Genomic DNA, 27,516 nt, shown 5'->3' with positions numbered 1-27,516 from the left:
GAGAGGAGAAGGAAGAGGAGAGGAGAGGAGGGGAGAGGAGAGGAGAGGAGAGAAGGGGAGAGGGAGGGGAGGAGAGGAGAGGAGACAAGAGGAGAGGAGAGGAGAGAAGGGGAGAGAGGAGGGGAGGGGAGGGGAGGGGAGGGGAGGGGAGGGGAGGAGAGGAGAGGAGAGGAGAGGAGAGGAGAGGAGAGGAGAGGAGAGGAGACCCCTCCACTGGCTCACTCCTCAAATGCCCTCCACAACTGGGGCTGGGCCAGGCAGAAGCCAGGAGCCGGGAACTCCATCTGGGTCTCCCACGTGGGTAGCAAGAACCCAAACATTTGAGCCGTCCCCTGCTGCCTTCTGGGGTGGAATGATGACAGAAAGCTGTGTCAGAAGTGGAGCAGCTGCGACTCTGATATGGGATTGGAGTCCCAAGTGGCAGCTCGATCTGCCGCACTTCCACCCCCACCCTGTATGCCCTATCTGCTCAAGTGTCTGCGTGGGACATAATTCAGTCTTTCTCTAAAACACTAGGGAAAGGATCCAAGAGTTACGTCATCGTACACTTATTTGGGCAAGCATTTGTGAAATGCCTGGATTCCCCGCTGGACCAAAGCCCCATGAGACAGGGTACCCGAGACACATTCATTGCAGGAGGGAGTGAGGACCCCTGACCTTTAGGGCGTGTATCGTGAAGGACCCTTGTTGTAAGTGTTGAGAAATGACTCTTGGGGCTGGTGTTGTGGTATAGCAGGGAAAGTCACCACCTGTAACCCCAGCATCTCATGTGGTCACTGGTTGTGTCCCAGTTGCTCTACTTCTGATCCAACTCCCTGATGATGGCGGGAAAAGCAGAGGAAGATGGCCCAAGTGTTTGGGCCCTTGCTGCCCATGTGGGAGACCCGGATGAAGCTCCTGCCTCCTGGCCCCTGGCTTTGACTTGGCATAGCTCCAGTCATTGCAGCCATCTGGGGAGTGAACCAATGGATGAAAGATTTTCTCTCTTTCTTTCTCTCTCTCTCTGGAATTCTGACTTTCAAAGTAAATAATTACATCATTAAAAAAAGAAAAAAGAGGCCGGCGCCGCGGCTCACTAGGCTAATCCTCCGCCTAGCGGCGCCGGCACACCGGGTTCTAGTCCCGGTCGGGGCGCCGGATTCTGTCCCAGTTGCCCCTCTTCCAGGCCAGCCCTCTGCTGTGGCCAGGGAGTGCAGTGGAGGATGGCCCAGGTGCTTGGGCCCTGCACCCCATGGGAGACCAGGAAAAGCACCTGGCTCCTGGCTCCTGCCATCGGATCAGCGCGGTGCGCCGGCCGCAGCGCGCCGGCCGCGGCGGCCATTGGAGGGTGAACCAACAGCAAAAGGAAGACCTTTCTCTCTGTCTCTCTCTTTCACTGTCCACTCTGCCTGTCAAAAATAAAAAAATAAAAAATAAAAATAAAAAAAATAAAAAAAAAAGAAAGAAAGAAATGACTCTTGGTCAGCCAGGCCAAAGTGGAGGTGGAGCAGAGGGCTGTTGGGGGGGTCTGTAATGGAATAATAGTACCGGGAGCTGACGAACCCAACTGCAGCCCTGTGGGACCCCAGAAGCTTCTGGCCTCTGCTTTGGGCTCCTTCTTCCTTATTCTCTGGCACCACCAACCATCTTTTTCTTTTTTGCAAAACAAGGCAATTTTTATCTTTCAAGTTTATTGATCCTCAGTTCCAGAGTGGGATTGGCCCTTCTTTGTCTGCTGTTTCAGTTCCTAAACTTCCCAGGACAGGACTCTGGCTGGCCCAGTTGCCTGGGGTGTGTCTCCAAACCAATCAACCGTGTCCAAGGAGCAGGGGGCCTTGGCACCAATAGGACAACTGCCCTGGTGACAGTGCAGGTGTAGTGGGGGTGGGGCCACAGGCCAATAGGGATCCGATCCATTCCCACCGTCACCTCTCATCTTTGCCATCACCATGGAAGGCAGGTGGTGCCTGTACTTTATAAGCGGAAGAACCAAGGTTGAGAGAGGATGAGGCAATGGACGATGGTTACAGACAGTGATGGATAGAGATCAGAGGTGGCCCTGCCATCTCCTGGGTCACATCCTGGCCTGTGATAATGGCAGCTGACAGGACGGCCCACAGGCTGAGCCATCAATGGCCCCAGGGAATACCCTGCAAATTGCTGTCTCCAAAGTCAGCTTACCAGTGTGGCTGTTTGTTTCTCTCTCCTGCAGCTGGGTGAAGATTGCGCCCTGTCTGCTCTCAGGGGCAATGGACCGCAGGTTGCCTTCCTGCAAAATTAATTAGCAAATCAAAGGTCAGTGCTGCTTCCTCCGTGGTGATCTGATCGCTGGGTCCTTCAGAACAGCTTTTCTCCTCCCCTGCAGCGCCTTCGGTGACTCTTAACTCTTAGGCAGCCACGGCAGCTGTGAGGTTACTTCTGCATCCCCACCACCAGCTCGACTCATGGGCCTGTGTATTTGCAGGGGTGGAAGGATTATCCTGTGCCATTTCCAGCAAGAGGTGCCCAAGTGTCTTGGCCCCAGTTTATCCCACCCTCGCCATCCTCCTCCACCCCTCCTTCAGGTGCCGTGTTCCTCCAAATACACCACCAGTCACAATTTCCTCACGTTCTTTTCAATGTTTGACTTTCAACAGCCCCTCAGGCACAAGCAATATGAAAGCCATATCTTCAATATTGTCATAAGGCCGGAAAAAAAATCCTCTATCGTGTAGACATGGTAGAGCCGCTTGCTCCTGACATTTGTTTTGTAATAATTCTTCGCATTCTGGACATCTCCCCCTGGCCCCTGGGTCAGATCTGGGAGGGAACGTGGAGTGGGGAGGCTGGCGGGGAGGGGCAGGAAGACAGTGAACACATTGTGGGATCCCAGCCTTGGGAGTGTGGTGATAAGACAGTTCTGCTTACTTGGGGAGATCCATGCTCCTAAAATAATCATCCACAAAAGGTTCAAAAGGATATTAGCACCAGTTAGGAAAAACAACTGGTGTCACGTACTTGGAAGATCTTATTCACTAAAACTTCTGGAAGTGGGCTTTCCAATAGCAGAAAACAGCTCGATGTGGTTGAAATGATGAAGAGTTCGCCATTCATTCCCCTAACAAGGACAGAGCTAAGGCAGTCTTGGCGTTGGTCCGCTTATTGACTTGACAGCAGCACCAAAGACCCAAGTTCTGTCCATCATCCATCTTTCTTTTTTAAAAAGATTGATTTGTTTATTTGAAAGTCAGAGTTACAGAGAAGGAGAGGCAGAGAGAGAGAGAGAGAGAGAGAGAGAGAGAGAATCTTCCATCCATTGGTTTACTCCCCAGATGGCTGAAATGGTAAGGACTGGGTAAGGCGAAAGCCAGGAGCCAGGAGCTTCATCTGGGTCTCCCATGTGGGTTCAGGGGCCCAAGGACTTGGGTCATCCACTGCTTTCCCAGGCACATTATCAGGGAGCTGGACTGGAAGTGGAGCAGTTGGGTCTTGAACCAGCGTTCATTTGGGATGCTGGCACTGCAGGCGGCAGCTCAACTTGCTATGCCACAGCACCAGCCCCTGTTCTTCTTTGCCTTCTGCCACCCTTGGTACCCTAGCTAGCTTTCCTCATGGTCACAGGATAGTTGCATGTCTCCAGGCATTGCCTCCTCACACAGCATTAAGAGGCAGGAAAAGGACCATCTTTTCCTTACACCTTTATTTAAGACTAAGAAACCTCTCTTGGAACATTCTAACCAGCAAATGGCTGTTAATATCCCACTGGATGGAACCCAGTTATAGTAGCTTTTTCAAAGCTAATTAACAGAATTATTTTGAGTGGCTAAGACTGTCGGACCTGGGCAAGAATGATCTGGCCCTGAAACATATGACTGTCTGATATGTGAACATTACACATATTCTCTTAGCAAGGAAGAGGGAAGCTGATGGCTCTGGGCGGGGCACCCACAGTGTCTGCCACAGGGCTCAGCACACAGTTCCAGCTTCTCATCTATTTTATTCGGCTTAAACCCCAGGACGTTTGACTCACTGACACCTGCTGAGATAGACACCATTAGGCCTCACATAATAACAGCCAGTTTCAGAAACACTATAAAACTGCTCAAGAGAGACAGTATTCAGAAGAGAATTCCTGGAGAAAACCACAAAACTGGTCCACAGCTTCATGACGAAGTGATTGCTTTTCACAGCTCGGCGTCATTTTCTAATTCTGTGTCTCATTTTGAAATGCCAGAGTGGCCCTTCAGAAAATACATGACTCCATCCACCACATTTACTTGTTCAAGTCCATTGGCCTCTTTAATTAGCATGGGGCCAGAGAGAGGATGACTACGTGCTATGTGTCCCTACTTACCTAGATGTCTGGCTGGCTGTCTTTCCACCTGTCTGCCTACCTGTCGCCTTTTGTAACTGTCCACATTCCAAAGCAGCTGAGATGGCTTGGTGACATTTTCATTAGAGGAGCGTGGGACTCCCTCTCATGGGATGACACTTGTCACATCGCCAGTTCTGTTCTGCAATGTGTTTTTCCTCTGGTTTGACACTTAGTATCTTTCCATGGCAAGCAGCAGAAACCAACCATGGCTGACTATAGGAGGAGGGAAATTATCTGGAGGACATAGAATACCCCATAGATTCAGGAGAGTGCCAGGGATCTGGGTACAAGAATTAACCACAGCAGCTGGAAGAATTAACCCCTGCATGCCACTCCTGGCCTCTGGGTTCAAGAGCTTAGAGAAGAAGTCCAAACAGCTGAGCCTGGGGACCTGCCCTTCTCTTAGCCAGAGGCAGGTGAGGTACTTGTCACTACATCTGTCACGAGGCACAGGCTTCAGCCATCAGAGGGAAGCTGGAGGCCTGGCAGGAGAAGGCGATCATCCAAAGCAACAGCAGAGCACCCTCAGAAAGCAGTGCACAGTCAGCGCTTTGGGCGAAGGGGACTCAGGGTGTAGCAATAATCATAACACAGTATCTTCCTGCTCCTGGGTCTCTTTAAGCCTACCTGGAAGAAGAAATCTACCCCGAACCCCAAGCAAACTCTGAGTCCTAAATAATAAAATAGCCTACGACCACCTTGAGATGCAAATCCTATCTCAGATAAATTCAATGATGGATCAGTAATTTCATTTTCATTTATAGGTAAGATTCCTCCTCTCCCCACCCCACCTCCAACACCAGCTGGGATCAGTTACCTTCTAGTTGCCTGCCTTTGGCAATGAGAATTCAGCTCCTTTTCGCTCTGCCTGCTGCTGCTCACCACTCCACCTCACAGCAAGGGAGGAAGGAATGGGGAGGAGGAGAGGAAAGTTTTTGTTTAACTGGCACTGTTGTAAAACACCCTTGTCTCCTCACAGCACAGCAGATATTTAAACTGACTCTCCTGGACAGTCTCATGTATTTTTTTAGAAAGATTTATTTGTTTATTTGAAAGAGTTGCAGAGAGAGAGGGAGAGACAAAAAGAGAGGTCTTCCATCAGCTGGCTCACTCCCCAGGTGGCTGCAATAGCCAGGGCTGGGCCAGGCCAAAGCCAGGAGCCAAGAGCTCCTTTTGGGTCTCCCACGTGGGTGCTGGGGCCCAAGCACTTGGGTCATCTTCCACTGCTTTTCTAGGTGCATTAGTAGGGAGCTGGGGCTTGAACTGGTGCCCATATGGAATCCTGGAGCTGCAGGCAGCAGCTTTATCTACAATGCCATAATGCCTGCCCCGACTCTCATGTACTTTTTAAATTTTATTTTTGACATGTAATAATTATGCGTATTTATGGAGTACAGTGTACTATTTTGATACACACACACACACACACATACATATGTAGTGATCAAATCAGGATAACTTGTGTATCCATCACCTCAAACGTTGATCATGTCTTTGTGTTGGGAACATTCAAAGTCCTGTCTTCTAGTTCCCTTGAAACCTATGATAACTTACCGCTGATTATACTCACCCTACTGTGCTGCGGGACTCTGGAACTTAACCTGCCCATCTAACTCTGCCTTCGTGCCTGAGAGCCAGCCTCTCTGTATTTCCCCCATCCCCTCCTGTTCCAGCCTCTGGTAAGCTCTGTGCTGCTCTGTACTTCTACGAGGCCAACTTTCTGAGCTGCCTCACATGAGTGAGAATATACAGAATTTGTCTTCTGTGCCTGGCTTTTTTCACTTAACCTAATGTCCTCCAGTTTCATCTATATTGTTGAACACGACAGGATCTCTTTCTTTTTGATGGCTGAATAGTATTCCATTGTGTATATTCCACATTTTGTCAGCCATTCATTGTTAACAGATACAGAAGTTGATTCCCTGTCTTAACTATGTGAGCAGTGCTAGAGTACAGGTGAAAGTGCAAATGTTACTCATTCCCTGTCTTTCAGTTGTATACCCAGACGTGAGATTGCTGGATCCTATGGCAGTTCCGCTGTTTGTTTTTTTGAGGAACTTCCACACTGTTTCCCATAGCAGGCGTACGAATTTACATTCTCACCAACAATGTATAAGAGCTTCCCTTTTTCTGCATCCTCCACAACATTTTCTTTTCCTTTTTGATGACAGCCGTGCTAGCCGGGGTGAGAGAACAGTTCACGGTGGCTTTGATGCACATTTCCCTGATGGTCAGTGACACTGAGCGCACTTTCATAGACTTGTTGTCTGTCTGTGTGTCTTCTTTGGAGAAATGTCTGTTCAGATCATTTGCCCATTGCAAAATTGGATGTGTGTGTGTGTGTGTGTGTGTGTGTGTTGCTGTTGAGTTGTTTGAAGCCCTGGGGTACTCATATTAGCCACTTTGCAGATGATGGTTGGCAAATGTCTTCTCCCACCCTTCATTTGTCTCTTCACTCTGTCGATCACTTCCTTTGCTGTGTAGGAGCTTTTTAGTCTGATATAATCCCATTTGTCTGTTTGGCTTTTGTTGCCTGTGCCTTTGAGGTCTCCTCCAAACACTCTTTGTCCTCACCAATGTCCTGAAGCATTTCCACCATGCTTTCTTTCTACTATGATTTATTGAGACCCCCTCCTGTGGCTGTGACTATGAGTTTGCTGTTGCCAGCCTCTCCTATAGCCCACTTCTCTTGGTCTCCAGATCTCACAGGGCAGAAGACAGACGCTGGCCTCCTGGGTTCCCCTCCTCCAGCCAGGTCACCCCGTCTTCACTTGGCCTAGCATCACACCCTTGACAGTGTGTGTGTGTGTGTGTGTGTGACTCTCAGCACAACTCTCTCCAAAGAAATTGTCTTAAATGAGCCTTTCCTCCTGGGTCACCCTCCCTTCAATTCCTCCTACAGTCCCATGGAACATGAGGTGGGGGGGGGGTGTCCAGAATTGTGTGGATGGTTGTTTTGAATCTTTGCCAGCCATATTTTGCTTTCACTCAGATTTATTTCATTGCTAATGAGACCACACATTGTTTACATGCCCGATGCGTGTTTCTCATAGTTCATACTGGTCTCTTCCCATGTGCCAGGGAAGAGCTGGCACATTTGATCCTCGCATGGATCCTGTGCAGCAGGTACTATTACTATCCCCCTTGGCAGGTGTGGCCAGGACGATAAAGCCGTTGCCCAAGGCCACACAGCTAGCGGGTCTGGCTCTCTGGTACTCCCACCTGCCCTTCCCTCCATCCCTTCTGTTTCCATCCCTCTCTTCCTCTCCTTTCTCTCCTTAGCCCTCTTTGTGTAGTTTTCCTTTTCCCAGGGAGAGCGTGAGCTCTGTTGTCTATTGTCAACCTGTTCGGTTCAACACAGACATAGTGAGCATTTAGCAGATGCTAAACACTGTGTAAGGGGCTGAGAGACAAATCCCATGGCGTGAGACCCTCCAGAGATGACCGTCTCATGCATCCCACCACGGGTGGAAGACACGTCCAAGGTCACACTGCTCAGCAGTAGTGGAAGAGACAAGAGGCTCCAAGGGTTTCTGACACAGATCCACTAGTCTCAGTGCGAGCTCTGCAGATCTCTGCTTTTCCCATTTTCATTGCCACTCCTTGCCCAGGAACTGTTTGCTGTCAGAAATAGCTTTCATCTCCACTTTGGGGCTGTTCCTGAAGCTGAAAGGCCTGCAAGGATCCTCTCTGATTAATTGAGATGCTACCATAGCAACAGCAACAATAAAGTCAGCATGGCTGGTACAGATTTCCCATCCACAGACTCAGGTGGGCAAACATGCAACTTCGTTTTCTTAGAACTCAAGTTAATTTCTGACCCCAAGTCCCTCTTCTGCTTGACTCAAGAAATGTATTCCAGCCGCTTTCAAGTATACGCGACAAAATTTGGTGTTTTTTTAGCGGGTTTTCATTTAAATGAGCCAATTCAGGATGATTTCCTGGTTCCTGAGCTCCCGGGGGAAGGTGGGATATAGGATGTGCTTCCCCCGGCATCAGTGGGTCCTGGGTGGGTGGTGCCGTACACCTGCAGCTTCCGCAGGCCTCGCCGTCGGGCTGAGCTGGGCTGACCGACAGCCTCCCTTGCATGCAGATGGTGCCGTTCTGGTGCTGAGAACCCCTGAGCTGTCGGCACAGCCCAGATGGACTCACCATGGGGACTGTCCACACCGCATCCCTCTGGTGTGCCACTCACCCCAGGGAACTACACTGCCTAGGATTCTGGTTTACTCCATTCATAATAACTAGTTGCACCCTCATGCCACTCCCCAGATCTGGAAAATCGAGGGAGCTTCCTGTCCCCTTGCGTGAGGGCCCCAAGAATATAGAAAAGAGGCAGAACAAGAGAAAAGAACACAGAACTTCAGCTCTCAAACGCCTACAGGTTAAGACACCAGTCAGGACACCCCAGGACCCACAACAGAGTGCCTGGATTCAATACTCATCTCAACTTCTAACTGGAGCTTCCCACAAATGTGGACCCTGGGAGGCAGCCAGGGATGGTTCGAGCAGTTGGATCCTTGCCACCCAGATGGGAGACCTGGATGGATTTCTTGGCTCTTGACTTTGGCCTTGTCTATCCCTGGCTGTTGTGGGTATTTGTCAAGGGAATCAGTAGATTGGAGCTCTCTCTCTCTATTTGTCTCTCTGTCTTTCAAGTTAAAAACAAATGAAAAAGATCTCAGATATCACTCTGTTGCATAAGTACAAATTGCCTCCTCCAAAGCAATGCTATTTTTTCCATTTCCAAGTTCAAATCTATCAATGTGACTATTTTGTTACCTTTAACCAGATTTCTATTTTCTTTTTTTTAAAGATTTATTTTATTTATTTGAAAGATAGAGTTACAGAGTGAGGTAGAGCCAGAGAGAGAGAGAGAGAGAGAGAGAGAGGTCTTCTATCTTCTGGTTCACTCCCCAGATGGCTGCAACAGGCTGCAGCTGCACTGATCTGAAGCCAGGAGCCAAGAGCTTCCTCTGGGTCTCCCACATGTGCAGGTGCCCAAGGACTTGGGCCATCTTCTACTGCTTTCCCAGACCATAGCACAGAGTTGGATCAGAAGTGGAGCAGCTGGGACTAGAACTGGCGCCCATATGGGATGCCGATGCTTCAGGCCAGGGCTTTAACCTGCTGGGCCACAGCGCCAGCCCCTCTGTTTTCTTTTTTAAAAATCTTTTTTAACTTCTGTTTTTTCTTAAAGATTTATTTATTTTATTTGTAATGTAGAGTTACAGACACACACACACACACACACACACACACAGGGATAGAAAGACCTTCTACCTTCTGGTTCATTCCCCAAGTGCCCACAAGAGCCAGGGCTGGGCCAGGCCAAAGCCAGGAGCCAGAAACTCTATCCAGGTCTCTCACATGGATGGCAGAGGCCCAAGCACCTAAGCTACCATCCACTGCCTTCCCAGGAACATTAGCCAGAACCTGGATAATAAACATGGAACATCTAGGACTTAACGCAGGTACTCCAATGCAGGAAGTGAATATCCCAAGTGGTGGCTTAACCACTGGGCCACAATGCCCATCCCAGGTTGTTATCTTCCTAGATTGATCAGAGAAACACCAAGAACCTTCCCCTCACCCAGGAGATTCCGTGTTATACATCTTTGGTCTCCATCTCAAACACAATTATCAGTGTCAGAACATCCATGCTCAGCACCTCTGCCCTCCGCAGCCACCTGTGCTCTCCTCCTGGGGCCATCACCTCCCTCTCACAGGCAAGCACAGCCTCCACCCAACTTCATTCTCCATTCTTGAATCACAGGAGCCCAACCAACCGTGTTTCTCTTTTCCTTCTTGTTTCTACAGGGTTGTTTGTTTATTTGTGTGTTTTCACAGCTTTTTCTAGTTGATTTGAATCCTTTTTGGAAATGGATGATGTCCAGAGGAAAACCGCAGAAACTAACAGTGCTGTAGCCTTCTAAGGTTTGCTGATTGGAACTACCCACATTGTGCCAGGTGCGGATGCCCACTAATCATCCCCTCTCCAATTGTTGTCATTTTGAATACTTTTCATGGTGGGAAGCTTTAGATGCCTCCCTCCTGACCCCCAGCCAGTGATCCTAGCTAGGCAAAAGAAAGAAGAGGAGTAATGGTGTTGAGTTATCTGTGACGTCCCAGGCTCAGTGCTGGACGTGTTTATCTGCGTTATCTCATCATGTGCTTCCCAGATTTATTGGGGCTTAGCTGGAGCCTCAGCCATGATGACCCTAAGATGTAGACAAGCCCATCCAGAGAGTGCATGGGGGAAGGGGTGGCCAAGGATGCAGGGATTGGTTTGAGCTTCGTGTGTGTGTGTGTGTTGGGGGGAGGGAGTTAATTTTTCTAAGCTTGAAGAGCATCCACACTGTATCCTGCACTTTACCAGGCACAGGGGATACAACTGGAGGGCAGTGAGCCAGTTTTGGAGGAGAGGGAGAAAGCTAGGGCAGCAGGGAAGGAGTGTGTCCCTCAGATTGTCTTCTAGCCCATTCCGCTCCAAACCACAGTCCAGAGACATGACAGCTGCAGTACAAAGAAACACCGACAAAGTTGCTTCTGTCCCAAGAGACAATGAAAAAGGACAGTGAGAGGGAAATTGCAGCCACTTACTTTGGCATCCTGCAAACCAGTGTCCCCTGCGCAAACTCCAGGACTCTTGAATTGGGAATTATGTTGGGCATCAGGAGGGCACACAGACGAGACATCAGCAGTCTGGGCACATTAAATGCAACAGCCAAAGCAAGGGCAGCTGGCAGAACTTGGGTCCAGGACTTGTCTGAGATATAAAGGCTCTGCAAGATGTTCATAGAAAATGTGCAGCAGGGGTGGGGGGTGGCGGGGAGTATGCATGGACTTAAAAATTGTCTTTTTGCACCCAAGTAATCTTATTCCATGAACTTTTGAAGTACCCCCATATATGTTGGGGCTGGCAAGGACTTACTAGGAGGAATTCCGGAAAAGCTGCAGTTCCCACCGTGCTAAGGGGGCGGAGCCTTGGCAATACAGCTTTTTAACTCTCAGCAGGTCTCTGCTTTTGCTCCCAGGCTAATGTGGCCCCGGGGAGTGGGGGTAAGTTCTTTCTCAGCAAGCTAGTGCTCGAGCTGGTTGATTTCCTGATGTTTTACACCAGAGTCTCTCCTGCACTCCCTGGCGGAGTCCACCCCATGGTGTAGTGGAAGAATCTCAGGATTCCGGTCTCAGTGCTGAGGTTACCACGTCGTAGGACTTGGGACAGGGAACTTATTCCCCTGAGCTCCGTTTTTTCATCTCTGGCAGGGGTGGGGAACCTTGTCTTTCTGCCAAGGGCCATTTGGATATTTATGAGATCCTTTGCAAACCATACACACAAAATTATCAACTTAAACATGAGCCAGCTGTAGAATTACTGACTTTTGAGTTCCACCTATGCTGCGCTGGCAGGGCCAGACCCCATGATTCCAGGACCATGGGTGGGACATTCCCAACCCCTGCAGCTAGTAAAGGAAAGGGCTGGAATAGAAGAGCTAGAACATTCTATGATGCCTGGACTGATTTCAGCCGCTCACCAGTTCCAGGTACCCTTGATAACGTCATCCAGATAAATCTGCTTTGTGTCTTACCCCTGCATTCCAGCCAACCTAGTCTTCTCACTGTCCCTGAACACAGCACACTCATCAGGCTAACCCCGCCCTGGGGACGCTCGGGACATCAGGATGCATACCCTGATCAGACCCGAGCCTCTCCATGCTCATTGTCCCGACGGCAGCCTCGGAGGTGGACAGGTGCCAGCCTCCCTGGGCAGCCAGCTGTGCCTCTGACATTAATCTGCGGACTCACTGATGCATCCTCAGGCACCGCATCTTCAAGGAACGTGTTCTCCACGTTTATTCCCCATTGCTTTTCTTCATCCTGAGTGTTCCTCGCTCCTCTTCCCCTCCAGCGCGTGTTTGGGTCCAGCGAGCCCTTGTTTGCCTTCTTCGGGTTATTGATGAGTTTGCTGATTTCCCCTGTGTCCTTCCCCAGTCGGGGGAGGGCTCACCTTTACGGCTTGTCTTCCCTTATCAGGGTCAGAACATCAGCGGATCAGTGGCTGGAAGTTGCTGCACATCAGTGTGGGTGGATTTCTTCCCATGTTTGAAGAAACGCAGGGTCTGGGGCTCTGTTATTTTCAGCTCCTCCCCACCTCTTGCTGACACCTGCTGTGTCTTCCTGGCTATAGAGCAAAGCAGTGCTTCAAACTCGTGTGCTGGGGTGGGGGCGGGGGATGCTGCCAGAGGCCCTTTCCCGGCTTTTGCCTGGAGGTTGAGTGTTGACTTTGGATTTGTTTCTTTCTAAACCTATTTGCACATGTCATGTTACGTTTATCTGTCACTTTCTGCTAATTGATACAAACTTGCTTGAGAACAATAATAATTAATATTTAGTGAGATCTTAAAATGCCCAGGCACTGGCCTCAACATTCTACTTACAGAAGGGGAGAGGGACATCTTTAAAAAGTTCATGAGAAATACATATCATGAAAACAATGCACTGATTTTAAAGTTTTTTGAGCCAAAATAAATTTCCTTTAACTCAATTTTTAGATGAACTTAAATTTTTTTTATTTGAAAGGCAGAGCAGTAGAGAGAAGGGAAAGAGACACTCCCCCTACAACAGCCAGGAGTGGGCCAGGCAGAAGCCAAGTGCTCAGAGCTCCATCCGGGTCTCCCACGTGGACAGCAGGCACCCAAGCACTTGGGCCATCTTCCGCTGCTTTCCCAGGCACATTAGCAGGAAACTGGATCAGAAGAGATGCAGCTGGGACTTGAACCACCACTCTGATGTGGGATGCCAGCATTGCAGGCAGCAGCTTTACCTATTGCACCACAATGCTGGCCCTTCTATGAACTTTTCAAAGTCCTGTCAACTCTCCCTGGAGTGCCATGAAGTTGGACTTACTTGAAGAAGAGCACACTGGGAAACAGAGTAAGTCACAGGACCATCCACAGCTGGGAATTGGCAGCGCCTACACTCAAAGGTGAGAGTCCAAGATTTTCAGCCTCCGTGCTCAGAGCAGTCAACGCTGGCTGCAGGTTAGCATCACCTGCAGGCTTTGGGGGAAAAACCCAATTCCTTGGGCTCCACCCAAGGCAGTTAAATCCACTCGCTCCCCCTTCAAAGTTCCTCCAGATGACTGTAACTTCATGCCCGGGGTGGGGCTCTGCTCCTGTGCAAGCCTGTCGGTTGATTTCCACTGCTACCGGAAGCTTATATTGGAGTCATCTGCCACATAAAGCCTTATCATATGACCTTCCCTTCCAGATCTAACATCTTTTTGAAGTGTGCTTGTACGTCATCTCAGCATGAACACAGGGTTTGCCCCTTTGCATCTGGCTTCTTTCACTTAGCATGGTGTCTTGAGGATTCATCCGTGTTGGACCATGTGTCAGCATTCCCTTCCTCTTTAAGAGTGAATGTGGCCCACTGTATGACTACGCCAGGTTTTGCTTTTCCATTTATTGCAGATTCTTTCTTGTTTTAGGATTTATGGAGTCAAAAGGCAGGGTCACAGAGGGATAGGGAGAGAAAGGCATCTTCCATCCGCTGGCTCACTCCCCAAATGGCCACAATGGCCAGGGCTGCGCCAAGCTGAAGTCCAGGAGTCCAGGGGCTAGGTGGCAGGGGCCTAAGCACTTGGGCCATCTTCTGCTGCTTTCCCAGATGCATTAGCAGGGAGCTGGATCGGAAGCACAGCAGCTGGGACTTGGACCGGTGCTCCAGTCTTCTGGGATGCTGGTATCACAGGTTGGCGCTTAACCTGCTGTGCCACTGCCCCGACCCCTGCACAGATTCTTGGGGAGAGAGCTTTAAGAGTGTGCAATGTAAAGATAGTCCCCAAGCTTAGTGTTCCAGCTCTAAGCTCTTCTCTGATCTTGATAAAAGAGACATCATTCCATCCTCCCCCTGGTGACTTAACCTTTGAAAAAAGCCTCCCCTAGGATGTTTGGCAAAAGCTCTTTAAAAATCTTAGATTATAGGTGTCCCCCTGACAGCTACTCCTTCCTCCCCTGCACCTGCCCACTCCTATCGCTGCTTCATGGCCAGAAGGCTTGTCCTTGCAGAAGGCTTCTGGGCCAGTAAGCCTCAGCTACTGCCCGTGCCCTGAGCTTGCTGGTGTTTCCTGCAGGAGCAGCCAATCTGGCATTTACCTGCTATTTACTTCTTGCATGCACCTCGCATTCCCCGTAAGATGATCATCCTTTAAGCATTGCTTATCCTCAATCTGTGTTCTCTTCAGCCTCAGGACAGAACTGAGCAAATAACAGGGGTGCGGAAATTCTTATTTAATTGAAATGAAGCAGCCTTTCAAATCAGGGCTTCCTGGCCAACATCTGAGAGCCGCTCCCTGCAGCCTCCCCAGGTTGTGCTGAGCGCACTTCCCGCCCCCCTTGGCTTCCCAGACTAGGGGTGCAGGCAGCACGAAGCCAGTTGATACGGGACAACGTTCTCTTTGCTTATATTTCTCTTGGTTCGTGCCGCCTCCCTTTCAGAGCACCCATAGTCCTTCTCTTAGTTTGCCCCATCTCAAATCCCTCCTCTGTGTTCCTGTCCCCCAGGGTCCTCTCTCAGGCAACACAGCTGGATAAGAAGTGTCCATTATTGTGGTCCTATCTCCTGGCCCAAGCCTCAGGGGATTCTCCTTGCCTGCCTATTGGAACCTCAGTCCTCCCCTCCTTGGTGACATTCAAAGCCTCTCAAATCCAGTCTCTCCCCTCTGGCTCCCTCCCCTGTGTCCAATCAGCATGAGTGTGTTGAATTAGACCTCTCCATGCACTGGGCTTCTAGCTGCATTAGCTCCCTGCTAATGCACCTGCCAAAGTTGTTGGTCAAGGGATGAGCTCTACAGATGCTTAGGAGGGCAGGCCTGCGTATCCTCACCCTGGCTCAGGTGTTGTTAATGTAGGCAAGAGACTATGTCAGCCTATGACTTCCCCACTGCCAGGACGCTAGGCCAGGGCACAGCACAGGGGAGACACCTGGTCAGGGCAGAGCCCTGCTGGGGCATTGTTCCCTGTAGTGCTGTCATGCTCCACCCAGGGCTCTGGCCTGTGTGGATCCTCTGAGCCCCAGCCTATGTCCCTTATTGGTTACAGTACAGGATCCTCTCCTTAGTGTGTTGCACATTGCCCTCTGCGGACACTGCCTCCGTGACCTTGACCAACTCCCATCCTGTGCTGATCTTATCCAGGACCTCTGTGGCTTCTCCCTGTTGCTGGAAGACAATTGCACAGATCTCTTATATTCATGTGTCTTTAAGAACGGCGGCCACACCTTGCATTCTGCCTGGGGTTTAAACGTCCTGACAGTGACCCCGGCCCCTGCCTGGAGTGGGGCACTTGATGTGGCTCTTCATCCTGCTCATCTGCCCGGAAGCCTGGGGTCCTTGCTCATGCAGCCAGGGCTCTGTGCTGCCCTCTGATCTTCATGCTCCTCCCACCCTTCCCTTCCTCCCCACACTCCCGAAGCCCAGACCTGCCAGTCTGTGCTAGGACAGCAGGAAGAGGAAGGGGAGAGGCCCTGTGAGTGCCTGGGGACAGAGATGTGAGCATCCCTGTCTGCAGCCCAGGGCCAGCGGCAAAGCCAGCCTTCCCTCTCTCTCACCACACCTTTGACTTTGGAGACACGGAATGGGGTAAAGGAAAACTACAACTGGAGCCCAAGAAATGGAAATGACTCCAGGCTGACCACATGCAAGCTTGGGGTTTTCAGAGCTAACTCTTCATGACAGTGGCTGCTATGTGGCTCAATGGATCCATGTGGTTAGCTGGGAGAAAAGTAAAATTACGCTGTACTAGAATATGCATTTTCTAATAAACATTTTAAAGAGTTGATACAGCAGTTAACTAATAATCAACTGGAGAGAACAGTTAGATATGGAAAAATAAGAATCCAAAGACTCACCTCTGGGGGTCACTGCTATGGCATAGAGGGTAAAGCTTCTGCCTGTGGCACCAGCATCACATATGGGCACTGGTTCAAGTCCCAGCTGCTCCACTTCCGATCCAGCTCTCTGTTGTGGCCCGGGAAAGCAGTAGAAGATGGCCCTAGTCCTTGGGCCCCTACACCCGTGTGGGACACCCAGAGGAAGCTCCTGGCTCCTGGCTTCTGATCAGTGTAGCTCTGGCCATTTCGGCCAACTGAGGAGCGAACCAGTGGATGGAAGACCTCTCTCTCTCTCTCTCTCTCTCTCTCTCTCTCTTTCTCTCTCTCTGCCTCTCCTTTCTCTGTGTAACTCTGATTTTCAAATAAATAAATAAATCTTAAAAAAGAAGACTCAGTTTTGAGTATTACCCATTACATTGATGAGCCTCAGTTTTCCTTTCTGTAAAATGTGGGTGAAAACAACAATTCCTCCTCTAAATCAATATTGTGCATTTCCTTTACCCAAGCACTCCTCTATGGGCTACGGTTACAGCAATGGGCAAAGCAGACAAGTCCTCTGCCTGCATGGAATTTATATCCAGTTAGGTGACTCGGTCACGTGGTGACAGTGACGGGGGTTTGTCAGATGAACTGAGATTTGAGCACACTGAAGGAGGCAAGGAGATGACCCATGTGTGCATTTAGCACAAGAGGGCACATCCAGTGCAAAGACCCTGGGCATTTGAGAAACAGCAGAGAGGCTGATGTGGCTGAAGAGAAGTGAGCAAGGGGAGCGCAGCAGGAGATGATGTCAGAGAGGACCTTGCGAGGCTGCTAAGGAGAGAGCCGTGGAGCCATGGAAGGTTTCTGAACAAAAGGGTACCAGGTTCTGACTCTGGAGGGCGTCGTGCTGAACAGGATGCAGGCACAAAGGCGGACAGGCAGAGCAGCTGGAAGTGGGAGTCAGCAGAGGAGGTGGTGAGAAGGGGCCAGATGCTGAAGGTATTTCAAAGGTGGAGACAATGGGATTTACTGATGGTTTGGACAAGGGCTATGGGGGGTGATGCTAAGGTTTTGTCCTTGAGGAGTTGAAAGGATGGAGTTTTTATTTACTGGGATGGGGCCATCTGAGTGGGGAGCTACTTTGGGAGAGCAAACCTGCAGGTGAGTGTTGGACATGTCCAATGTGAGCTGCCTATTTTAGCTGTTCTCCTGGAGGAGGGAGCGGGCGGCTGATCACTGGGATCAGGATTGTCTGAGAGACAATCACAAGTCACAGCCTCGGACACAAACATGGGTGTCGTCAGCCCAGAGGTGGCATTCACAGCCAGGCGACTGGACAAGATGATACAGGGTTTCAGTGTAAACATCTCCTTCACGGGAGTGTGAAGGTCAAAGGCGACATATACGGGAGATGCTTTTGCAAGGGGTCCAGCGCTACACACTCGGGAAGCCAGGAGCACAAGACTGAGAGAAGTATCTGCAGGTACAGTCAGAATCCCAGAATGCTTTGTGCAGGGAGCAGCCTTGAAACCAGTGGATCCATCCCTCCTGCTGTACCCATGGTCAGCTGAGGTAAGAGAGGTGAAGAGGTTTGTTCAAGGACACGCGGCTCCTGGAGCTGAGAAGCCCCAACGTCTGGCAGGTGCTCTTCCCACCCCACGATGCACCTGCTTGCGTTTACAGTCTCGGCTCTCTGGGATCTGTTAACCAGGGCCAAGCAATGCTTCAAACAGAAATCTAATTCTATCGCCTTGTGCTTTTATACAGGCTGCTTCCTCTGTCTGGAATCCTCTCCCTCCTCCAGCTTCTCTGTCTGGCAAATCCCTACTCCACCTTCCACTCCTGGCTGCAAGAGCCCTTTTGGTGGAGGCTTCCTGGCCCTGCTCGCTGGCACGGCTCCCACCTCATGGCCATCCTCCCAACCACTGGGTGCTGTCTGCCTTCCCTGCCTGCCCGAGCAGCTCTCCTTCCGATATGTCCACCTCCCGACATGAGTGGCACTGCAATGTTTGGGAGGGCAGGCAGGCAGGAAGGAAGGTCTCGTCTCCCACTTTAGTTCAGGACAATGGCAAAGCTGTCATTCAGTGACACTTCAGTTCCTCTGACCCAAGTATGTTTTGGGTTCACAAATCAACAATGACTGCTGGGGTTGGGATTTTCCGTTGTCTTTGCCATCTCCTGGCACGATGAGCAGGCAGTGGTGGGGCCAGGAAATTATCTCAACTGCATGAGCGACAGCTGCCTTGTTACTCTCACTTCTCTCTGTCCCATCAGTGTACAGTCGGCTGTTGTTTGCCTTTTGCTGCAAAGCCAGAGTTGTGCTTGCACAGGGCACACAGACACACACAAGGACACACAGACCCACACAGGCACGGGCCGGTAGAGGCTGCACTCTTTATCCAGAGGTCGTTTCACTTTCCAGAAAATGGCCTTAGCTGGGAGACGGGGCCCCGCATGTACCCCCGGCCTTGCCACCCTTGACCTCTTTGAACCTCAGTTCAAGATATTTGGAATTCCCAGGTCAAGAGTGAATTCTAAGAACTCCCCGTTCCCCCCACAGTGTTCCCTGCACTTTAGCTTGTTTGTTTTGGATAATTCTGTATTAATTACTGTATTTACATTCTGCCTAATTAGCAGTATGTTTCCAGAGGTGGAGAATTGCTCCTAACAGAAGTAATTACTGTACAGGTTATTGCAAAGGTCTAAGAGGGTGGCAGAAGCTGGTCGCGACACGGTGGTAATGGGGCCAGCACTCCAAGTTTTGTTCCAAGTAAATGACTAGGAGGCTGGAACCAGGCTGGGCTGGCCAAGCCCCAGGAAATGTCTGGAGCAGGTGACAGGCCGGGCTAGTAAAGAAACTGCCCTTCCAGGGCAGAACCTGGCCTCTGAAGCTCTCCTGCATTGAGAGCTCTTGAGTAATCACCGGTCATCAACACAATTCTGTAGATGCAATCAGGATGAATTAGTCCAGTGTGCCAAGTGGCCCGCTCCTCTGTCTGTGTCTCCTAGGCCATCTTCCCCTCTTGGCTCCTAGGGCCCCTGAAAAGCAAGCTTTCCTTCTCCCTGTCCCCAGGTTGGGAGTCTCCTCGCTTCTCTTCCTGTGCCTAGCTCCCGCCACACTCACTCATAATGTGGACACACAGACAGAGAGCCGGGAAGGAGCCTGGGAGATGGTGGGAAAGAAGGAGAAAATGATCCCCACACAGCGGGGAGAGAGAGGGCTTCACGGGGGTGGGGGTTGTGTGAGGATGGAGGGGGTTTGATATCCTTCTGGGGAAGAGCTGCGGCTGACAGGGCCACGAGAAGGCACTTGTCTCCCCTCTCAGCCAGACAAGTGGGAAGCCTTCCTGCTCCTTGCCTGTCCCTGTGGTATCTGGGATGCTTTCACATTTCTGTTTGACAGGGACAAAAGCACTTGAGCCATCACCTGCTGCTTCCCAGGGTGCACATTAGCAGGAAGCTGGAATTGGAAGTGGAGCCAGGATCTGAATGTAGATGCTGTGATGTAGGATGCAGGCATCCTAAGTGATATTTAACCACTGTGCCCAATGCCTGCTCCCACACATTTTGTTTAGCAAGGACAGAAATACATGCCAGAGTTCTGCAGGAACTAGGGATGTATGTGTGTGGGGGGGGTACACTCATAGCAGTGGGGCTTCCACAGTGGAGATCAAATACCTGCCCCTCCCAGCCTGGGACTCTGGGAGAAGGGGCTCCCCCAACCCAGATGTGCAAAATGTTAGGTTTGCCCTCCACACCCAGCATTGCCTTTGCTGATTCCGGGGCACAGGCCAACAGGCTGGGATGCCCTGATGTGCCCTTTTCTTCTACTTCTCTGTCGTCACGTCCAGAGTGTGCTTTTACCTTTGCAAGTTCCTCTGCGGCCCAGTCCTCATGAGACTCAGCATTTCTGTTGCCCCAGGAGCTCTTTCTCTCTGCACTCTTGTGCTCCCTCGCTCCTTACAGCATCTCATACACTCCTCGCTTGCATTCAGCAGGCACCCTTTGATCCCCAGCTTCCCGGCCCAACTGCTTCCTCCCACTTTGGCTCAGAGGTGGGGCTGGCGGCCCCGGGCCCTCTCTGAGGCTTTAGCTCCGCACTCTGCTTTCTCCTGGGCTTGCGGTGTAGACTGCTCCACTCGGCCTTTGTTCTAACTCTCCAATTCCTAGCACCCCGCAGAAAGTCCTTCCACCTTCTCCCTCCTCGAACTTATTAATTTCCATCGCACAGTGCTCTGTGGCTCCCCCTCACAGCCACACTCTGCCGCTTTCGCGGTGCGGGTCCTTTGTCTTACTCTCCCTTTCTTAGGTCACCTTTTTTTTCTTGCAAGTACCGCTGTTGTTCGGCAGAGGGCTCCCTTCGCAGCCTCCCGCAGCCCGGGCAGCTCGGATGTGCAGCCTGCCCCTCGCTCTTTCCCTCCCGCCGTCCAGCCTTCCCAAAACACCCGCTCCCACAAACTTGGAAGCAGCTCCGCCGAGCTCGTGGGCCCGCGCCGAGCCGGGGACGCCCCTTCGCCTCCCCGCACCACCCGTCGCCTGGGCGTCCTCCCGTGTGGGTTTGCTCACTGCTCCTCCTCCGTGTTCTTCACAATTCTGCAGGGTGCCTGTCGGCAAGCCCAACGCACAGCCGAGGAAACTCGGGCTCAGAGAGGTTCTCTCACGAGGCCCGACCAGCGAGCCTCACCACCGGGCGGACCCGCTGTGGCTTCCCCACCATGCCTGGCAGCCTGGCCCCATCGCTGCCGCTGCAGTTCGTCGCAGAGCCCCCAGTTCCGTGCGCGGTCCTCCCCACCTGGGGTCCACAGGCAGGAAGACCGCTCCGGGCTAGCGGGGTTGGGGCGTTCGCGAGCCCGGGGCAGGGGGCAGTCAGGTGCCGAGATGGGGGCAGCCAGACGGCGAGGCAGGATGTGGCAGAGGCGGCGGGCGCCCAGGGACCTGGGTGTCGCCGCTAAGGATGCCGGCGGGGCGGGGGTGCCGTGCGCCCTCCCGGGGACGCGCGCTGGGCACGCACTGCGCCCCCTCGCGCTGCCTGCGCGCCCGGGCCGGCCGGTGCAGCGCCCGCCGCCGCAGGTCCCCTCCAGCCCCCTCCCCTCGGCGCTCGCGCACCCCCCCCCTGCTCTGCCCTCGCTCCCAACTCCTCCCCCTGCGCCGCGCCCTCCCTCCGCCGGCTCCCTCGGCCTCCCCCTCCCAGCTTCTCCGGCGCGCCGGGTCGGGAGCTAGTTGGAGCGCGGGGGTTGCTGCCGGAGCCCAGCGCCGCCGAGCCGGGCGGGTCGGCTGCGCGTCCAGCGGCTGGCTGCCGGAGGAGCCGAGCGCAGCGGGGTCGGAACTGCTCAAGAGCGCCGAGCCAGGGGTCGGGGGTCGGGGGCCGGGGGCCGGGGGGCCGCTCCAGCGCGGTGGCCCCATTCCCGGACGGGCCGCCGGCCCGCCTGGCTCGCCCCTGCCGCTTCGCGCCGCCGGGAGCCGGGAGCCGCCAGGAACCCGCACCTGCGCCCGAAGCCGGGAGGTGAGTCCCGCGAGCCCCGGGCGCTTCCCCCGCACGGGCTGGGGCTGCGAGTTGCAAACTTCAGCAACTCTGGTGGGTAGAGGGGTGGAGGCCCGGGGGCGCCCGCTGAGTTGGAGACTGGTGGGGAGGCTGCGGGCACGAGGACCGGGTGTACACGGGCTCCTGTGCCTCCCGCTGCCACCTCGCCTTAAGCGCCCTCGGCAGCACCGCGTTCCCGCCGCCCACCCTCCCGCTCGCTCGTTGGCTCCGGGTCCCGGTGGTACTGCGCCCTCCCCGGGCTGCGGTCAGCGCGTGGGGGGCTGCAGCCGCGTGGAAGACGTGGGGCCCGGGCCTGGAGGAGCACACGCCTGGGAGAGAGTGGGGCAGAGACGCCGAGACTGTCGCGGAGCGGAGCCAGGTCTCCGAGAGGGCGCGCGGGCAAAGCCGAGGGAGCCAGAGCGCGGCGGCGACGCGCGTGGGCACGCGTGGCCCGCCCAGAGCGCGAAATCTCCCCCTCAGGGCGGTCCCCGCTCGGCCGCCGGCGGGGCCCCCACGCGGCTTCTTCCTAGACCCTCTTCCAGATAACCCTGTCCAGGCCCTGCGAAACCCAAACTCTGCCCGCCAGGCCCCAGACGCGGCGGCTCGGGGCCCCGCGCTCCCGCCGTGGTCGGCGGATTGGGGCGCGGCGGCGGGAACCGGGGCCGCGAACGGCAATCTCCTGATTTATTTTTCTCATGGTAATTTGTCTTTGTGGTTGGGGCTGCCCATTCACTTTCCGCTCACGTCGTGCGGGAGATCCAGCGCGCAGGGAGGGAGGCAGCAGAGGGGACCCGGGCCCCAGCGGGGCGGGAGCCGGGAGGGAAGTGGTCTTGGGACCCCGCGGAGGATGAGGGCGCCGCCGAGCGCGCCGGGCCGAGCGGAGCGGGCTCCTGCGCTGGCCGCGAACTTTAAACCACTGGGAGGACCACCTGAAGCGCCGTGCCTGGCCCTGGTCACCTACCCGGGCGCACGCCTGGCGCGAGCGGGCCTCGAGTCTGGAAATGGGGGAGAGGTCTCTGTCGGCTTCTGCCGCGACCCTGCCTTGCGCTCTGGCCTGTGGGTAGGGCGGCGGGACGGCCAACCTGCCTCCCAGGCGCGGTCCCGCTGGGGTCTCGGAACTGGGCTAGGGCCGGGAAGCTCGCGGGCGCCTGGACCCCACCACGAGGCGACCATCTCCCGCCCTAACCCTGCGGCTCCTGGCGAATCCAACCTCTTTCCCCGTCTCTCTCGAGCATCTCACCCCCCAACACACACAAACTCCAACCCCATCTCCTCATACCCCCCAGCCCCATCCACCACCCTCCCACCCCGGCTTGCCCTTGCCTCCCGACCCGGCTGCTGCCACTTTCTCTGCACTTACCCTCGCCCTCCTCGCCCTCCCTCTTGGCATTCGCTAGTGGTCTCTCACCTTTTCGGGATGGGGATGGATGACCTTGAGGAAGGGGCAGAGAGGAACTTGAGCCTTGGAACTGGGCTTCACCACCAGGGAGAAAGGGGGAGGCAGATTAAAAGCAGCTTAGGAAGAGGCCACCAGGCCTGCCCCACAGCTAGATTTCCAGCAGCCCAGAAGGGGGGTGAAATAGCCAGAGAGAGGGTCCCCATAGGGCTGTGGCTACTGCTGTTGGCCTTGACCTGGGAAGGTAGGGCTGCCTCTGGCCCTGTGGGCTTGGGGAAGGTGTGTATGTGTGTGTGTGTGTGTGTGTGTGTGTGTGTAGGGGAGAGGGGCACCTCCTGTCTGCATCTGTACAGCTGCCGCCACCTGGTCAGGAAGGAACGGCAGATCTTCCATCTCTTTTCTCTTTCCAGGAAGGCCGTGCCAGAGCCTTCCTCCTCCGGAGCTAACGACAGCCACCATTATCATCACTGTGGGCATCCAGCACTTCATAGGCAGTGCCCCATGTAGATGCTGGTAGATACAAAGAAGTGCTGGGCGGAGAGGCGCTAAATGCATCAGTTTGATCCCCCAAGACACTTGGCTGTGTCTGGGGAGGAGATACACACAGGAAGCTGTATCAGCAGTAGGAGGCAGCAAGGGCTGCACGGCTCACGATGATGTGAAAAGGCTCCAGAGAGGACTGGGCAGAGGGGGAGCCGGCAACCGTTTCCCCACTGACTGGATGGGGAGAGTGAGACAGGAGAAGGCGCAGAGTGGGAGGGCTTCCCCTCCCACTTCTCCTGCTGAGAGACTGGAAAGGCAGAAAAGCCCTGAGGTCCAGTCTTGCTCTACGGCTTGACCCTCTCAGTGGGGACTGGGGGAACCCGGGAAACTTTCCTCCGTTAGTCGCTTCCCGCTGAGGCCCAAAGCTGGGAGAGGGCTTGGCGACTGTCTCCGTCAGGGGAATCATAGATGCCCATGGGGGCAGGCAGCTAGCGGTAAGCTGCCCGAGCAGTAAGAGTGGCCTGATTTGGAGACAACTGGGTGGCCAAGGTCAGCTGGCCACATGAAGTGGTCCAAACAGAACCAGTGCACAGGCCTGGTGCGGTTGGAGCCCCTGTCTCTATAGATCAGGAAATGAAGATGTAGGGAAGTGATGTCCTTGACATGGAGGTACATGCTGTCTTGTCTCGCCATGCCTTGGGGATTCGTTCGGGTATCCCACAGCCTGGGCCTGCCCGTGACCTGCTGGCCCCAGGCTCCCCCTCCCACTCAGGGCCCACTAGGAGTCTTCGGTGGGAAGGTAGGTTCCTCATGTTGGGAACCATCCTGTCTTATACACATCGGAGCATTTCCCATCCATCGACACATCTAGATGCAGATAGAAGGTGGAACTCGGGTCTCCTGCCTCCCTCCTTCCCCACTAGGAATCCAGTGGGTATAAACCAGCTTTATTCTTTACTAAAAAGGAAAAAAAAAATCCAGCCGTGTCTTGTTGCTTCCCCCAAGATAGCAAAGCCGTATTTGAGGGTAGGATGGGAGAAAGATCGGAAACTCACATGGGATGGTCAGGGATCCCAAGGCTCATCCCAAAAGCATGGCCTTGAGTGTGGGCCTACGAAGGGGCAAGGGGACCCCAGTGAAGGGCAGCTTTTACGGAACAGGAGCCTGACAAGGCTGGGGTTGGCCAGTTGGGCATGTGATGCTACCTGGCCCAGGAGCTTAGAGTATTGACTGTGACCCTCCTGTCCTTGGTCTTGGGTACCTCCTCCCATGGAGGAAGTGGACAAGATAGCAACCCAGACTGCTACCCGACAGTCAACTGCTTCACTCCTTTAACTAAGGACTGAGATGGTGGAATGGGCAGGGGGGAGAGGACGAGATCCCAGATGGAAGTGCACGATACCTTGGCACACTGCTCCGGAGGGACCAGGCTGCCTTCTGGCTCCTCAGCGCCCACTCCCCTGGCAGCAGCCTGGCTGATGTTGCTTGGGTATAGGGTAAATGAGACCAACAGTGGCAGTTCCTTGTTCCCCGAGAGTCTGCTATATGCCAGGCTCTGCTAGGATCCGTGGAGACAGCTGTCAGCAAGACGTGTCTCTGGTCTCCCCAGATGGAGGGGAATTGGCATGGGTCAGTAAACGTAGCGACTCACATCCTGGGATGACTCTGCGTGTGTTTTGCCTGTGGGTTTGTCTGGGTGGCCTGACAGCCAGTGGGGATTGGTCCAGAGGACTTGGGCTCCAGGGTTTGAGGGGAAGGCTGGAAAAGCTCAAATTCTACCGCCTTTACTGTTGCCCATTCTAAGCTCACATTCTTCACCCATGAAGCAGGACTGAACACCTGCCTCGTACCTGTGGTACCGAGAGGCAAAGCCAGGCACCTGGAGACCTGGGGCTGACAGCCACTGGGACAGAGAGGGTCATCCGTGACCTTGATCACTGGCCTGTCTTCATTTCCCAGGGACGTCGGGGGTGTGTGTTGACAATAGTCACTTCTAGTGAATGAGTTGTCTTTACATCCTATCTCTGCATTTGCGTTTAGCCTTTACTAAGTTGGCCGTCCATGTATGACCAGAAGCCAAAGCAAGTGTCTTGACCAAAGGAGTTTCCCTGAATTGACAGAAGTGAGTGTTTTGTAGCACGTGTGGACAGCACCTGGGGTTCTCACTGGTGCACCTTCCTCTCTGTGACTTCTACCTTAGCTGAGGAGATGGTTCTGACGGGTAATCTGAAAGTGGATCTTTGTGTCCACCATTCTGTATCTCAGAGGGATCTGCTCCAAGACTGTCCCTCTGGAGAATTCCCTTATAACCTACTTGACTGCTAGGAAGCGGCAGGGAGAGGTTTCTGCTGGGGGCAGAGCTCTGAGAGGCCGGTGGGGGGGGGAGGGTGCAGGGTGTTCTGTGGCCCTGCCATGTCCCTTTTCTTCCCCTCATTCCTCCTCTCCCCTCCCCTCCCCTCCTCTCCCCTCCTCTCCCCTCTCCTCCCCTTCCATTTTAGGGTTCTGATTTGATGAACATGAGAGAAGAAAATCCAGCCTGGCAGAGTGAATCCTGCCCTTGAATCCTGTACCAGAAGGGGCTTGCCTATGAGAGTTTATGACACTTGGTAGCTTCAGCGTGCACAGCCAAAGACGATAGTTTCCTGTCCAGTCTGCTGCGGGGCACGGTGGGACTGGCAGGAGGGAGCCCTGGATGGAGGAGACGGGGCTTGGGAGAGTTTGACCTTGAGCACCTGGCCACACTTGGTTTGTGTCTCCTCCTCGTGCTCTGTGAAGCAGAACAAGGCCTCCATTGGGTCCCCCAATACATGAAAGCTTTCAAGGCAACACTGCTGTGCTAGGTCCCACCATGACTGCCCTCATCGATCTGTGTTTAATTAGGATGACTTCATCAGACTTGCACCTGCAACTCATTTGAATTTGAAGCCCTGTCGATCTGATCAGACGGTCTTTGCATTTGCACCAGGAATGTCTCTGGCTGGCGTCTTCTGTGATGGGGAAGGTTGGCACTTAGAAGGTGGTTGGTGACCATCTGTTCTGCCTGTCCCCTAGGATCGAATTAGCTGGGATAGATTTGAATTACGAAGGGAGGAGGCTGGATGAGAACGAGGAGGGTTTCCTTACTTGAGCCCGCCTGCCAAACCATCCGATTTTTCATCTATGAAAATGAGGTGGGCGGATGAACCCGAAGGACCATTCCGGGCCCTCTGTGGCCGCCTGTGAGTGGAGACTGGAGTCTTGATTTCCAGGAGGGCTTCCTTGACTTTCTGTGTGGGTCGTTGTGGGGCATGTTTGGTGTCGGGCTAGCCCCCAGCCGCCCCATCACTACTCCACTTGACAGCCGGTCCTCACGTCTTCAGAAAGTGTCTTCTGCTTTTAGCCTTTGCCTGAACTGGACGTCGTTTGGCAGGTAAACTGGCTGTTTGTAGAGATGGGCGTGTGTCTCAGTAGACACTTACACAAGGACGCAGGGCCGTGCTGAGCTGTGCATTGTGGTGGGCTCCTCGGATTGTCTGGCTCTTCCTCTGCTGCCCAGGGAGGTAAATGGCTTGGGGTGGGGGGGTAGCAGTTTAGCTCCATCTCTACTTGTCAGCACACTGCTCCACCTGAGCCACTGCTACAGCCATTGTCCTGAAAGCCCCCTGGGGGCCCCAACCGTAAGCAGTCCCAGAGAGCTGCAGGTGGCCCTTAATTATTCAGGGGTGGATGGATCCAGGCCTCCTCTCTCCCTTCTTTTGGTGCCCTGGGTAACTCTATATCTGGCGGTGAGAAGCTGGGAGATCTTATCAGTTAATACCAACTTTTGTTCCCAGCAACCTGTTCCCTCTGCTTGGCTTCCCTCAAGGCGCCTGAGGGGAGTGGGGTGTGCTCCGAGAGGCCCCTCGCACCCCAGCAGACTGCCCTTAG

General features: G+C 53.5%; 1 protein-coding gene across 1 annotated transcript in view; it reads left to right on the top strand.

Annotated features, from left to right (window-relative positions):
* The first annotated feature begins 21,431 nt into the window (after positions 1–21,431).
* SEMA5B (semaphorin 5B) overlaps positions 21,432–27,516 on the top strand; it is a 115,565-nt gene continuing 109,480 nt past the window's right edge. Inside the window, exon 1 of the mRNA XM_051818991.2 lies at positions 21,432–21,713. The gene's annotated coding sequence lies outside the window, so the exon portion shown is untranslated. The remainder of the gene's footprint in view (positions 21,714–27,516) is intronic.

This window comes from Oryctolagus cuniculus, chromosome 4 (genome assembly GCF_964237555.1).
Source record: "Oryctolagus cuniculus chromosome 4, mOryCun1.1, whole genome shotgun sequence".
NCBI classification, from domain to species: domain Eukaryota; kingdom Metazoa; phylum Chordata; class Mammalia; order Lagomorpha; family Leporidae; genus Oryctolagus; species Oryctolagus cuniculus.
This window is presented reverse-complemented; position numbering and strand designations above follow the sequence as displayed.